At 42.0% G+C, this 14,564-nt stretch overlaps 1 long non-coding RNA gene and 1 pseudogene across 1 annotated transcript; one reads left to right on the forward strand and one right to left on the reverse strand.

Moving 5' to 3' along the window:
* Nucleotides 1–260: 260 nt before the first annotated feature.
* LOC127098773 (uncharacterized) lies at nucleotides 261–360 on the reverse strand (annotated as a pseudogene).
* Nucleotides 361–5,766: 5,406 nt separating this feature from the next.
* LOC127098124 (uncharacterized) lies at nucleotides 5,767–10,546 on the forward strand. The gene is made up of 3 exons (XR_007793300.1): nucleotides 5,767–6,091; nucleotides 7,848–7,912; nucleotides 10,448–10,546. It is a non-coding gene; the product is annotated as an uncharacterized LOC127098124 (long non-coding RNA).
* The last annotated feature ends 4,018 nt before the right edge of the window (nucleotides 10,547–14,564 follow it).

The raw sequence follows: 14,564 nt of genomic DNA on the forward strand, positions 1-14,564 counted from the left end.
TGTGCAACAGAACCAATTCTCTGGAAATCCTACCGAGGACCCAAACCTTCATTTATCCGTATTTGTCCAATACGCTGATACTGTTAAAGCTAATGGTGTCACTTCAGAGGCAATTCGACTTCGTCTTTTTCCTTTCTCATTAAGAGATAGCGCTAGAAGATGGCTTCAGTCTCTCCCTTCCAACTCTGTCACCACATGGAACGAGTTGAAGAAAGTTTTTCTTGCCCGATACTTTCCGCCAAGCAAAACAGCTATGTTAAGAACCCAGATAAACGAATTTAAACAGAAAGACAACGAGTCTCTTTTCGAAGCATGGGAAAGATACAAAGACATGATGAGACTTTGCCCACACCATGGTTTGGAAGACTGGTTAGTAATTCACACATTTTATAATGGTCTCTTGTACAACACAAGGTTAACAATAGACGCCGCTGCAGGCGGTGCATTAATGAACAAACCTTATGCTGATGCTTACCAGCTTATCGAGAGCATGGCCCAAAACCACTATCAGTGGGGAACCGAACGAACAATGGTGGAAAAACCTCAAACGAAAACTGGCATGTACGAGATAAGTAACCTTGATCACGTCAATGCAAAAGTGGATGCTTTAGTCCAGAAAATTGAAAGTTTAAATGTATCACCTCCAACCGCCGTGGTTGCTATAACTCAGAATTGCGAGGTCTGTGGAATCCAAGGTCACACTCCTACGGATTGTCAACTCTTGACAGGAATCCAAGCAGAGCAAGTAAATTACGCTCAAGGAAGCCCCTACTCGCATACCTATAACTCAAATTGGAAGAACCATCCAAACTTTTCATACAAAAGTAATAATGCTTTGTACGCACCTGGACAATCTCCAAATCAAGCCCCAGCTATACCTCCGGGATATCAGAAACCGAACCCATCCATGCCTAACAATAACGCCCCTAGGAAATCCAACTTGGAAATCATGATGGAAAACTTTATAGCTTCCCAACAACAAACTAATAAAGATTTCTTAAACCAGAATGTACACACTGGCGAACAACTTAAACAACTAGCAAGCAAAGTAGATGTCCTGGCTACCCATAACAAAATGCTGGAAACACAAATATCACAAGTAGCTCAACAACAAGCGCCTACTGCTGCCCCAACTGGTACATTCCCTGGACAGCCCCAACCTAACCCGAGAAGCCACGCTCATGCAATCATATTAAGAAGTGGAACGGAAGTGGAAGGACCGTCTGATCCAAGGATAGAAAACCAAAACCCTAAAAAATCAACTGAGGAAAGCGAACCTAAGGAAAAGGAAGAGAGTAATAAGGAAACCATAGAAAAGAAGGAACCTTATGTATCTCCACCACCTTATAAACCACCTATCCCTTACCCTCAAAGGCTTGTTAAAACCAAAGATGCGGGCCAATTTAGAAAATTTGTTGATCTCCTTAAACAATTAAACGTTACAATTCCGTTCACCGAAGCTATTACGCAGATGCCCTCATATGCTAAATTCTTAAAAGAAATTCTTTCTAATAAGAGGAAACTTGAAGATAGCGAAATTGTTACACTCCCTGCTGAATGTAGCGCTATAATCCAAAACATGCCTCCTAAACTCAAGGATCCGGGTAGTTTCTCTATACCCTGTCACATAGGAAAATTTGTCATCGACAAAGCTTTATGCGATTTAGGAGCCGGAATTAGCGTTATGCCTTTATCCATATGTAAGAAACTGGAAATGGGAGAATTAAGACCAACCAAAATGTCTGTGCAACTAGCAGATCGTTCCATAAAGTATCCTGTAGGAATTCTTGAAAACGTTCCCGTACGCATAGGTCAATTCTACATTCCAACTGATTTTACAATTATGGACATTAGAGAAGATGATATTACACCCATTATACTGGGAAGACCGTTCTTAGCAACTGCCGGTGCAATCATAGACGTAAAACGAGGACGACTCACCTTCGAAGTAGGTGAAGAGAAAATTGAGTTCATTCTTTCCTAATTCTTGAGAGCACCTGCAATAGAAGATACATGTTACTTCATGGATGTCATCGATGAATGCATAAAAGAAGCAGAGTTAGGAGAAGACAAATCATCTGACTACCTTGTAGAAGACAAATCTAACCAATGTTTAGCAATAACACCGGACCCTACGCAATGTCTTAACAAACCAACCCTTGACCTGAAAACACTTCCCAAAAATCTGAGATATGAATTCCTAGACTTAGAACTTGAACGACCTGTGATAGTTAATGCAGACTTAGGAAGACTCGAAACAGAAAAACTCCTACATATCTTAAGAAAGTATCCAACCGCACTAGGTTACCACATCACCGATCTTAAAGGAATAAGCCCTTCTATTTGTATGCATCGCATCATGCTGGAAGAAGACTGTAAAACCTCTAGAGAACACCAGAGGAGACTAAATCCGATCATGAGTGAGGTAGTAAAGAAGGAAATAACCAAGTTATTAGAAGCAGGCATTATATATCCTATATCTGATAGCAAATGGGTTAGTCCTGTACACGTAGTACCAAAGAAAGGAGGCATAACCGTTATTGAAAACGAAAAAGGGGAAACTATAACTAAATGAATCGAATCGGGATGGAGAATGTGCATTGACTATAGGAAACTAAACAAAGCAACCCGAAAAGATCATTTCCCTTTACCATTCATTGACCAGATGTTAGAACGATTAGCAAAACATTCACATTTCTGTTATCTAGACGGTTATTCAGGCTTCTTTCAAATACCAATTCACCCTGATGACCAAGAAAAGACAACGTTCACGTGCCCTTTTGGTACCTTCGCTTATAGACGAATGTCGTTTGGCCTGTGTAATGCTCCTGCAACTTTTCAAAGATGCATGATGGCAATTTTCGCCGACTTTCTCGAAAACATCATGGAAGTATTTATGGATGACTTTTCCGTCTACGGACAAAGTTTTGAAGAATGCCTTGAAAACCTAGAAAGAGTTCTTGAGCGATGTGTAAAAGTAAACTTAGTACTTAACTGGGAGAAGTGCCATTTTATGGTACAAGAAGGAATTGTTTTAGGACACATCATCTCGAACAGAGGAATTGAAGTAGACAAAGCCAAAATAGAAGTAATCGAAAATCTTCAACCCCCAAGAACCGTGAGAGAAGTACGAAGCTTCTTAGGACACGCCGGTTTTTACCGACGATTCATCAAAGACTTCTCTAAGATAACTAAACCTTTAACCGGACTATTGATGAAAGATGCTGATTTCATATTCGACGATAACTGTTTAAAAGCATTTCAAACGCTTAAGCAAGCATTGATCTCCGCACCCATAATGCAGACACCCGACTGGAATGAACCATTCGAAATAATGTGTGATGCCAGCGATTATGCTGTAGGTGCTGTTTTAGGACAACGAAAGGATAAAAAGCTTCACGTTATATATTACGCAAGTAGGACCCTAGATGAAGCGCAGATAAATTACGCCACTACCGAGAAAGAACTCCTAGCAGTGGTATTTGCGCTAGATAAATTTCGTTCCTACTTGGTCGGAGCCAAAATAATAGTTTACACTGATCACGCCGCTATCAAATACCTCTTAACAAAAAAAGATGTTAAACCTAGACTCCTAAGATGGATCTTGTTGCTACAAGAGTTCGATTTAGAAATAAAAGACAAGAAAGGAACTGAAAACGTAGTAGCAGACCACCTCTCTAGACTTGAGAACCTTGAACCGGAAAGAACATCAATTAATGATGATTTCTCGTACGATAAACTTATAGCTACTTTGGAAGAGAATAACTCTGACAAGCCAGTAGAAACCACCTTAGCTATATCTGTCACACCATGGTACGCTGATCTCGTCAATTATTTAGCCGCCGAAATAGTTCCACCTACTTTATCTTACCAGCAGAAGAAACGATTCTTCTATGACATAAAACACTATTACTGGGATGATCCCTTACTTTTCAAAAGAGGCCCCGATGGTATTTTCCGTCGATGTATACCCGAAGAAGAGGTAGAAAATATAATCCAACACTGCCACTCCGCTCCTTATGGTGGACACGCAAGTACACCCAAGACCTGCTCTAAAATCCTACAAGCCGGCTTTTATTGGCCAACTATATGGAAGGACGTACATGCGGCTATTAAGGAATGTGACAGATGCCAACGCACAGGAAACATATCTAGACGTGACGAGATGCCACAAAAGGGTATTTTGGAAGTAGAGATTTTCGACGTATGGGGAATAAACTTCATGGGACCTTTTCCATCCTCTTTCGGCAACAAATACATACTCGTGGCAGTAGACTACGTATCAAAATGGATCAAAGTGTAACACCTCAAAATTTGCCCTCCTCTCTTGGGACTAGCATTAACATATTTGCATATCATTTTAGGACATTAGGCATTTCATATTGCATATCATGTGGTTACATTGTGCAAGCCATCTTCCCAAGTCTTAATCAGAAGATGAGGAAGTCAAAGGGCGAGCCTAGGGTTTACTGACTGATCATGGGCCATCTGAGGATTGGGCTGTGAATTAGGGTTTCATGATTCTCAATGGATATTGGTCTTCATCTTGATTGTATTGATACATCATCATCATCATGGTTGGATGTCATCTGAAGATTGAAGCTGATTCCTTGAGATTAGGGTTTTGACCACTCGTCAACCCTAATCAGCTGCATTGGGCCAATCAGGGCTGGATCAGGAAATGAGGTCTGTGATGGTTATGAGGATCATTCTTTGATTATATTGTGCTAATTGAGGCTAGGGTTTCACCCTTGAGCCATTTCAGTTGGAAATTGGGGCTCAGATTGATCAATGCATTGCCAGATTCATCTATCAGTTGAAAAGTCAACTGTGGTCAACTGTACATGATCTGATGGATTTGGAGGTGAAAATGAGTTAGACACACTTCATTCATGTTGGAACAAGTGTTAAATGACATTGCAAAGCTTGAGAATGAAGAAAATCAAGTCAGGACAAAAACTGCCAAAAATAGAAATTGACTTGTAACTGAAGTTTCCAAAAATGGAAAGTTTTTGACCTCAAAAACAGAAGTCCAAGGAAGCTTCAAATGAAAAATTGTTCAACATGACAGATGTAGATCTTGTTCTCACCTTTCCAAAAAGTCCAAGAACTTGAAAATCCAATGTGTGGTTTGCAAGATATGGCTCAGTGAATTTCAGAAAAGACCCGTAATCAGGAGGCCATAACTACCACATACTTTGTCCAAATTGCAAGTTCTTTATATGCACAAACTCCATTTGACATGTACTTTGAGGGTGCATCATTGGATTTTCCCAAAAATGGCCAAGGCAAAAAGTCACTTTTCAACTGGACAGCTGAATTGGACCAGGGGCAAAATTGTCCAAATGTCAAAATAATTGGAATTTTTGAATGGGACTTTTTCCAACACCTCAGGAATGGCATTTAGAATGTGTTTGAATTTTCATTTCATGCATAAGGCTTTTAATTTGGATTTTGTCTTGAAAAATGGAAATGACAAAAATGGACCAAATGCATACACATGGTGAATTTGAGAATGGAGCAACCAATGAGCATGAAACAAGTTTCTACAGTTCACATATGATATTTAGAAGGTGTATGTGCTGTCATTGAGGTGGCATGAGCTGTCTAAAGGAATTGACCATTTTACCCTCCATTTGCAAAATTACAATTTCACTAATTAAGCCAAAATGCTAATTAACATGATTAGTAATGGATTAAGCTACCATATATATTCTAAATCATCTCCTAATCATAACAGAAAACACTTTTCCCAAGATTGGATCTGAACTTTTGCAATTCTCTCAAGTTTTTCACCAAAAACATTGAACTTCAATTTGCCAATTCTTCATCATCCTTCAACGAAATCTCAAGATTCTTTTTGATTTGGATTGGTATAATCATTCTCTCATGCTGTTTTGATGATTTGGAGGGAGAGGAGTGTGAAATCGCAGCTGCATCTTCAAGCTTCTTCCATGGTGATTGTGGATTTTGAACAATAGGAGTGAAATTGACCAAACCTGAGCATCACACATTGCTGCCACGAGCTTGTACTGCTGCTGTTTTGCCAAATCAAGCGCAAATTCCATCGAATCCAGCACTGTTATAGCAGGTTACATCCGAAATCGATTATCATGAATTGTTGAATGTTTATATGCATTAGAAAGGTCGTGGTACGTAGATTACAAAGATGCTTTTAGATTTTCGAATGATGAACCATAGGCTGCGCAATCTTGATTTGAAGTTTAGATCTAGAACCCTAAATTCATCGATTCGCACGATTTAGGAAGTTTTAGGATGATTAGAGTTGAGATTCATGATCTACACGTTTGTGCGGTTCCAACGGCTATAAGTTTGCTAGTTTTGGTTAAGATTTGGGAGAGGCGTGTTCTTGAGCATTCGTTCATTTTCTGGAAATTTTTCATGTTGAAGATGATGATATTTGTGTGTTTGATCCTAATTTCAGTTTGAAAATTCAAAAAAACTGTTTCCCGCCGCCGCCAACTAATTACCATAATGCCACTGAAATTTCATTTTTATTAATTTAAGTTAATTCATTTTAATTCTTAAAAAATTACCATGACCTTAAAAAATTCATAAAAAATAGTAAAAAATTCCTAAAAATATGGAGATTTTTTCCTTGACTTTGTTGACTTGTGTAGGATTTTTTTGACCTATTGGTCAAAGTTGTGCTTGGCAAATATTTTATTTGGCATAGGCTTTTCTAATGTATGTCACATTTTGATACATTTTGGCAATTTGATCATGAAATACTCATATCATAAAATAAATGGCTGAAAATTTTTGTGGTGGTTCTTGACTCATTGAGGATTATTTATATGTAAATTTCATGAATTTTTGATACCTGGTTAGAGAGCAGCAAATTCTGGAACTTAGGTGTGACAATTTGTGTCACACCTCTTGATGTCGACTTGTTGAATTTAATTGGATAACCTATGCATGTTAGAATTGAATGAAATTTGGCATGGTGAATTGTTGATATGTTAGGATGTTGTATGAATTTTTGTAGAATTTTTCACTGCCTTTTCTAATTGATCATGATTTTTCATTTCTGGTGATTGAAATTGCAAGCTCATGTGACACATGTTGGTAGATTGATTGGGAAATCCTCATATTGTATTGTATGGCCATGAAATTTGATATGCATGAACTAGACACATTGTGTGACCTCCCTGTTTTGGTCTCATCCATTTCTTTTTTGTTTTCAATGAGATATGAATTTTTGAATTGGATGTATGCATTGATGGTGTGAATTGAAGCATGAAATTGTGTCTGTTTTTGTTGATTTTCATTGACATGTTGCCATTTGCCCAATTGAGCTCAAATTTGACATGGTAGACCTTGATTGACCCCTGTTTAGGTGTATTTAATTTGAGAATTTTTGGATGTGTTTTGATATGGATTTGAATGCAATACTCCTGTTGGTATGTTTGATGCTTCATATGAACCAATATGGATTGTTTTGTGCATGAATTGAACATGATGGATGATATAAACATGAGACCAATGATGTTTGCTTGTGTTTGATGATAATTTGATGTTGGATGGTGGATACCTTGCTGTTTTAACTTTTTTCTTGCTTTTGGACCCTAGGCTTGGCCTAGTGGTCTAGTTGCTAATATTTGCTTGATTTTTCAGGATCAAAAAAGCATAATGTACATGGAGAATGATACAAGTTGATTTTAATTGATGTTGTGGATGTTTGTACACTAACATAACCTTGTTTTGTAGGTGTTGGAGCTTGGGCTTAAGCCTTGGGCTTGTTTTGTGTTGTATTGTTTGAGCTGTTTAACTGTTTGCTGTATAGTTTGTCTGATTGATTACTGATTGAGTTTGATTGTTTCCAGGTACTTTAGTTGCTCAGTTCCTTGTGAACTATTGCTTTGCTTTGCTTAAGCAACTTGCATTTGAGGTATAACCTTCTTACTTCATGTAGTCTGGAGACCCGGCTGTTACCGGGCCGGGCAAATTGTCTGAAGTCCTCCTTAAGAGGCAATGCTTGTGTATGTTTATTTTTCAAGCCCAAGCAGGAAAAGTCCTTCAAAGAAGGCAATTGGTGGAAGGTAGGGACAAGCAACCTGTCCCCCACTATTCAGTGAGTCTTCTCCTTGCTCCCATTACATGGTTGTAGCATTGAGATCAAAAGCCCAAGATCTGTTGTGTCAGAGTCATCGAGTATAGAAGGGTTCCCCTATTCTGGACCCATGCTCATTTGTCAGCTCTCCCTGGTTAGGGATAAGAGCTGTGAGGTCTGATCCTCACTTCATCCTTTCATCTGCTTCACCTTAGCCTCGTAATGGCAAGGTTAAGAGCAAAACCAGCCTGTACAGACGACTCGCTTCGGCGGTCAAACCCCATTGATTGAGCCTCTTGTTTGGTTATAGTGGGTGTTTTGTGATTATCTGATTGACATGCTTGTTTGAGATGCCTGTTCTCATTTGATATATGTTGTATGCTTGTGTGCTAGCTTCTTTCCTGGTTAGGTTAGTTTGCTTATGCAAGTAGGATAGAAAACCGAACTTAGGGTTAACGATGCATGACAACATTAGGCTCGAGTCTCAGCTCCCTAGTTGTGTATCTTTCCCCGGTTTCTGGTTAACAATTTAGTCCCTTTCAGGGGAACTACATCGCCCTGATCCTCGTGCCAGACGAGGTATGTAGGCAGGTGGTCGTGCGAGACCACTCCGGGCAACCTTTTTTCTTTTTTGCGTGTGTTTAATTGTTATATGACTGTGTGTTTTGGCTCGGATGCCGACGTAAGTCCAGTGATTGGCAGTCGGGCTCCACGTTTGCCCTTTTGAGTGTGTTTTGGTTCGGATGCCGACGTAATTCCATCCAGTGGTTGTCGGGCTCCATGTTTGTCACCCTTGCTTGTTTGTTTTGTGTTGTTTGGCGTGCGTAAGCCGAACTACAGTGGCTCTGATTCTTGTTCCAGACAAGATATGTAGGCATAAGGTGCGATACCTTATCGAGCTCCGTTTCTCCTAACCCCACCTGCGTTCCCTGTGTGTGTGTGTGATGTTTTAGCAACCTTTTCTTTATTCTAGGACGTGGATCCCTAGGAGTACCTAGGACGTGAGGGGTGCTAATACCTTCCCCTCGCGTAACCGACTCCCGAACCTTTTCTCTCTGGTCGCGAGACCATGTCTTTCCAGGTTTCTCTGAGCGTTTCCTTTCCCTATCTTGGGATAAATAACGTTTAGTGGCGGCTCTGTGTGTGTTTTATTTTTGAGTCTCGCCGGTTGATTTTTCGCAGGATGCGACAGCTGGCGACTCTGCTGGGGAGACCCTCGATGTAGACCTATGCTGGTCCATCGTCCTTAAGCGAGTCCCTCCTAGCGTTTTAGGATTGGTTTGGGTTGCTTATTGTGTGTTGTTTATTTATTGCATTTATTATTCTAACCCATGTATATATGTGCATTAAATACTTGCATGCATCATACTATCATGTTGCCATCTTCCTCTGCAGGTGGTTCTGTTGTTTGGGGTGGGTGTTCTGAGTGGGGCTAAAACCCAGGCCCGAGTATACACCTAGGATTAGTGTGGTCTTGCGTCCCTCACATGTCGGTTGGGCATGATGTTGCGACGTGACATACCACAAGCCGGACGAGGTTCATTTGATAGTGCTTTCCATTGTGGAATATTTCACTTTGGCTTAGTTACTTCTTTTGAGCTGTTGACTCTGGTGACCGATCATTTCCCGGATCTTTGGTTTAGACGATCTCAGGAGAGCTGCAATGGCACACCCGAAAGGGCAAACCCATTGAGTATCTCTGCCCGATTGTCGAGACTATTATCCGCCTTAGGATGACCTGTTTAGAATTTACCTGTGAGGGGAGGGTTGATTATTTCAGATGCATTGGTCAGATGGTGACTTTTGGTTCTGTGGATCAGAGTCATATTTATAAGTCGGATTTATGGTCAGTTATTGCCGAGACGCCGGAGTGCTGTCCGTGATTTATCAGTGGGGATCCGTTTATTTCAGGATTCCCCGGGCCGAGATATTTATCAGTGGGGATCCGTTTATTTCGGATTCCCCGGGCCGATTCAGATGATTGTGGGTGTCTGCTCAGAGACTAGTGATGATGATGATGTATCTGTCTTCCGTTTATTTCGGAACCCGTGGGTCAGATTGGTTACATTTCTCCTCAGATGGTAATGATCAGTCCAGAGGCCAGATTCAGTACAGAGGATCAGATGACTTGGAGGATGGCCCAATGCATTGCATTCATACATCATTCTCATTTTGCATTCATCTGCACCAAACATACGTCTAGCCATATGGGGAGTATTATAGATTGAGAATCTGGTTGAGAGACATCTTGAATTTCAGAATGTGGATGTCAAAATGTTATCTGTCTCGATGAAACCAGGATCGAAAGACAGAATCTTCCTCATATGGACAGACGTTGCACTCATGCATATTAACCTGTTTGCTGTTTTGCAGGAATCATTGCTCGCGCTCGTAGAGTCATCCCTTTGCACTCAACCCGTCCTCACAGATACTTCACCAGACGCAATACTCCTAGACTCATGGAACTTCCCAGTGCGGATATGCTTGAGCTGAAGGACAAAATGAATGAGCTAATCAACATCATGCAAGGCTTTGCAGTTGGTCAGAAAGAGCTGGCAGATAAGGTCGAAAAGCTCGAGCGGGCTTCTGCAGCAAATAGTGGGGTTAATCTGGATGGTGTCTCCAATCAGGGGCTGGGTGGATCTAGAGATGGTGAAAAGAGAGCAACTATTGGTGTGGTGAATAATGCTGGTGCTGGTGGCCAACCGGGGCAGAATCTGAAGGATAATTTTGTGCCTCCATTCTACGGGTTTAATGATGATAGAGAGGAGGACAGGGAGGCTGACCAGTTTTCAATGCAGAATGAATCGTTCGTTCCCCACAGTGCTCCACCTCAGAACAAGGAGATTCAGCTGCTGGCTGAGAAAATCAAAGTGCTGGAGAGCTATGCCACGCCGGGGGTGGTGAATATGTCCAACATGGGGCTAGTTGAGGGGATTGTGATCCCACAGAAGTTCAAAGCGCCTGCATTTGACAAATACAATGGAAGCTCCTTCCCAGAGACTCATCTTCAAGCCTTTGTCCGCAAAATTTCTGCCTACACGATGGATCAAAAGCTTTGGATGTACTTCTTCCAAGACAGTCTGTCTGGAGGATCCTTGGAGTGGTACACCAAGCTTAAGTCGTCCGATATCAAGAGCTGGCAGGATCTTGGTGACGCATTCTTTAAACAATATCAGTTCAATGCTGACATGGCTCCTAGCCGTACCCAGCTGCAGGGTATGTCTCAGAAGTCAAGTGAGGGGTTTAAAGAATATGCTCAACGGTGGAGGGAGTTGGCTGCCAGAGTGCAACCTCCACTGGTGGACAGAGAGATGTCTGATCTCTTCATGGGTACCTTGCAAGGGTTTTCGCTGAAAGGATGGTGGGATGCCCGGTTACCAACTTTGCAGACATTGTGGTGGCCGGAGAGAGAATTGAAAGTTGGCTGAAAATGGGGAAGATACAAGGTAATGCTTCGTCATCAGGATCGAAAAAGCCATTCGGGAACGGTCAGCGCAAGAATGAGGGTGAATCAAGTGCTGTGTATGCCCAGGGAGGACACGGTAGGGATCGTTACTACCAGCACACCGCTGCTGTAACCATCCCTGCTGGTAATCAGTCAGTACGACAGCAACGTCAGCTACCTCAACAGAGAGCCGGGTACCAGATGAGAGGAAAAGGGGTTGATCGCCATTTTGACAGGCCGCCTGTGACATACTCTTTCCTATTGAAGAAGTTGAAAGATATGGGGCTGGTACAGTTGAGGACTTTGGCGCCTATGAGACCTGATCAAAGGCCGGCTAATTTTGATGAAAATGTCAAATGTGAATTCCATTCGGGTGCTCCCGGGCACGGTGTAGAGGACTGCAAAGCTTTTAAGCACGTAGTCCAAAACCTGGTGGATTCAAAAGCAATCAACTTCGCTCCATCTCCCAACGTTAATGCCAATCCCATGCCGGCACATGGTCAGGCGATGGTGAGTGCAATTGTTGAAGATTCGGATCACGCCTGTGCAGTAGGTGGAGAGACTGACAATGACTGCAAGTTCAGTGGTTGGGTAAAGCCGTGCGTACCAGGAGGCTGGAAGGCTTAACAGATCATCACTGTCACTCATCCCGAAGAGTAATGATTTCCTGTTTTGATTTTATCTGCATGAAAGCCTTGCGTGTTGCCCGACACGTAATGGTTCATTGTAAGGGCCACCTCATGTTTAAATTTGCATTTTCTGCATCATTAATAAATGGATGTTTTTCAGTCAAAAAACGGTGTTCCCTGTTTTTCCTTTATTTTTGCAGTTTAAAAAAACAAATAAAAATGGCAATGTTTGTTTTCATTTTTCCCTTTTGATTTGTTTCGTTCCAACTTCAAAAATAATTCTCCGGATCTCATCGATAACAATTTGGTTACCCCTCATATGACTTCGACAATTCGATCTATCTTGCTGAAGAAGAAGGCGAAGAAGATTGTGATCTGCTGGAATTAACCAGGTTGTCAAAACAAGAGGAGAAGGTGATTCAGCCGCACGAGGAGCGGATTGAGGTTGTTATTCCAAGCACCGCCGAGGTCAGGAAAGAAATAGGAAAATAAGGCCGCTTCAGAGGCAAGCCGAGAGCAGAATGGTAGCCTTGTTGAAAGAGCATGTGGATGCCTTCACCTGGTCATGTCAGGATATGCCAGGGTCGAATACCGACGTTGTTGAGCACAAGCTACCATGGAGAGAAGACTGTCCTCTAGAGGAGCAGAACGCCAGTGCCTGTATCAGAGAGCCATGGTGACTTTGTTTCATGATATGATTCATCATGAAATTGAATCAAGTGCTATGACATGATAGCAAAGTCCCATACGGAAGTGGGGCATCTGGCTGACCGGGGCAAGTCGGTTGACCGGTTTGAGACAATTCAGACTGAGGTTGAATTCAGATAAGCGCACTATCAGAGTGCGGTCCGGTAAGACACTGGGGTTCATTATAAGAGAGGAATCGAGGTTGCTCCTGCTTTTAAAAAAAAAAAAAAAAAATGCCTGAACCGAGAAGAAAAAAAGAGGTTCGTGGTTTCTTTAGAAAGAGTGAACTACCTGTCATGGTTCACATCTCATCTAACAACCACGTGTGAACCTATATTCAAGCTGTTGAAAAAAAAAAGAGATCAAACGGTCAGGTGAAATAATGGTTGCCAAGGGGCATTGAAAAATAAAAGAAAAATTGCAGGAACCTCTGATTCTGTTGCCTCCCTATGGAGAGAGACCATCAATTCTGTATTTGACGGCCTTCGAGGGGTCTACGAGGTGAAGTGGGTCAGCATGACGCGTCTTGTCGAAAAGAGCATGCAATTTACCTTAGCAAAAAGTTTACCGACTGTGAAACAGTACATTCACTGTTCGAGAAAACTTGTTGTACTTTGGCATAGGCTGCTCGCCGACTGAGACAGTGTATGCTGGTTCATACCACTTTGTGGATTTCCAAGATGGATCTGATCAAGTATGGGTTTGAGAAGCCAACATTGACTGGACGGGTTGCGAGAGGAGCAAAATAATGTTTACTGATTTGTGATGCTCTCAGAAAGCAATCAAGGAGTGTATTGTCTGATTACGTCGCTCAGCAACCCATTAAGGGTTATCAACCGATGAAGTTTGAGTTCCCTGATGAGGACATCTCGAGGTGCTCCAATCGAAGGATTGAGAGTGACCGATCCCGGAGGAGGGGCCTGACCCCAAATCCGAACGGATTCTGATGTCTGATGGGGAGGTTAAGGTGAATGAGCTTTTGTTGCCCGGATAACGTTTGAATGCACCGACGGTGTGATTGAGTAGGAAACTGGTATCCTGGGTATTGAACCTCGGTACATCTACTGGGGCAACTCCTTTCTCATTGGTGTATGGGATGGAAGCGGTATTACCTGTTGAGGTTCAGATTCCCTCTTTGAGAGTCCTGATGGACGTGAAATTGCAAGAGGCTGAATGGGTAAGGACCCGATATGAAGAGTTGAGCTTGATAGAGGAAAAGAGGCTAGCAGCCATCTGTCATGGGTAGTTATACCAGCAAAGGATGAAGCGTGCTTTTGACAGAAAGGTGCGACCTCGGGTATATCACGTGGGTGATATGGTGCTGAAAAGGATCCTTCCTCCTCAAAACGATCGAAGGGGCAAACGGACACTCAGTCATGAATCCCCAGCATGGTCAAGAAGGTTTTCTCTGGTGGAGCCTTGTTGTTAACGACCATGGACGGTGAGGATTTTCCATCCCCTGTGAATGCGGACGCAGTTAAAAAATACTTCGTATAATTGACCCGCTGGACGAAAAGAACAAAATAGTCCAGGCAAAAATGGGCATCCCGGCGAACCAAAAATCAGAAAAAGGTTTGGGCAAAAATTAGGGATAAAATGAAAAATGTACACCCGGCAAGTCGAAAACCTGAAAAGGCGACTTGGGCAAAAAAGGGTATCCCGGTGGACTGAAAACCCGAAAGGGCGGTCCAGGCAAAAGAGGGATTGAAACGAACAACTGCGTCTA

The sequence above is a fragment of the Lathyrus oleraceus genome, chromosome 6 (assembly GCF_024323335.1).
Source record: "Lathyrus oleraceus cultivar Zhongwan6 chromosome 6, CAAS_Psat_ZW6_1.0, whole genome shotgun sequence".
Lineage (NCBI taxonomy): Eukaryota > Viridiplantae > Streptophyta > Magnoliopsida > Fabales > Fabaceae > Lathyrus > Lathyrus oleraceus.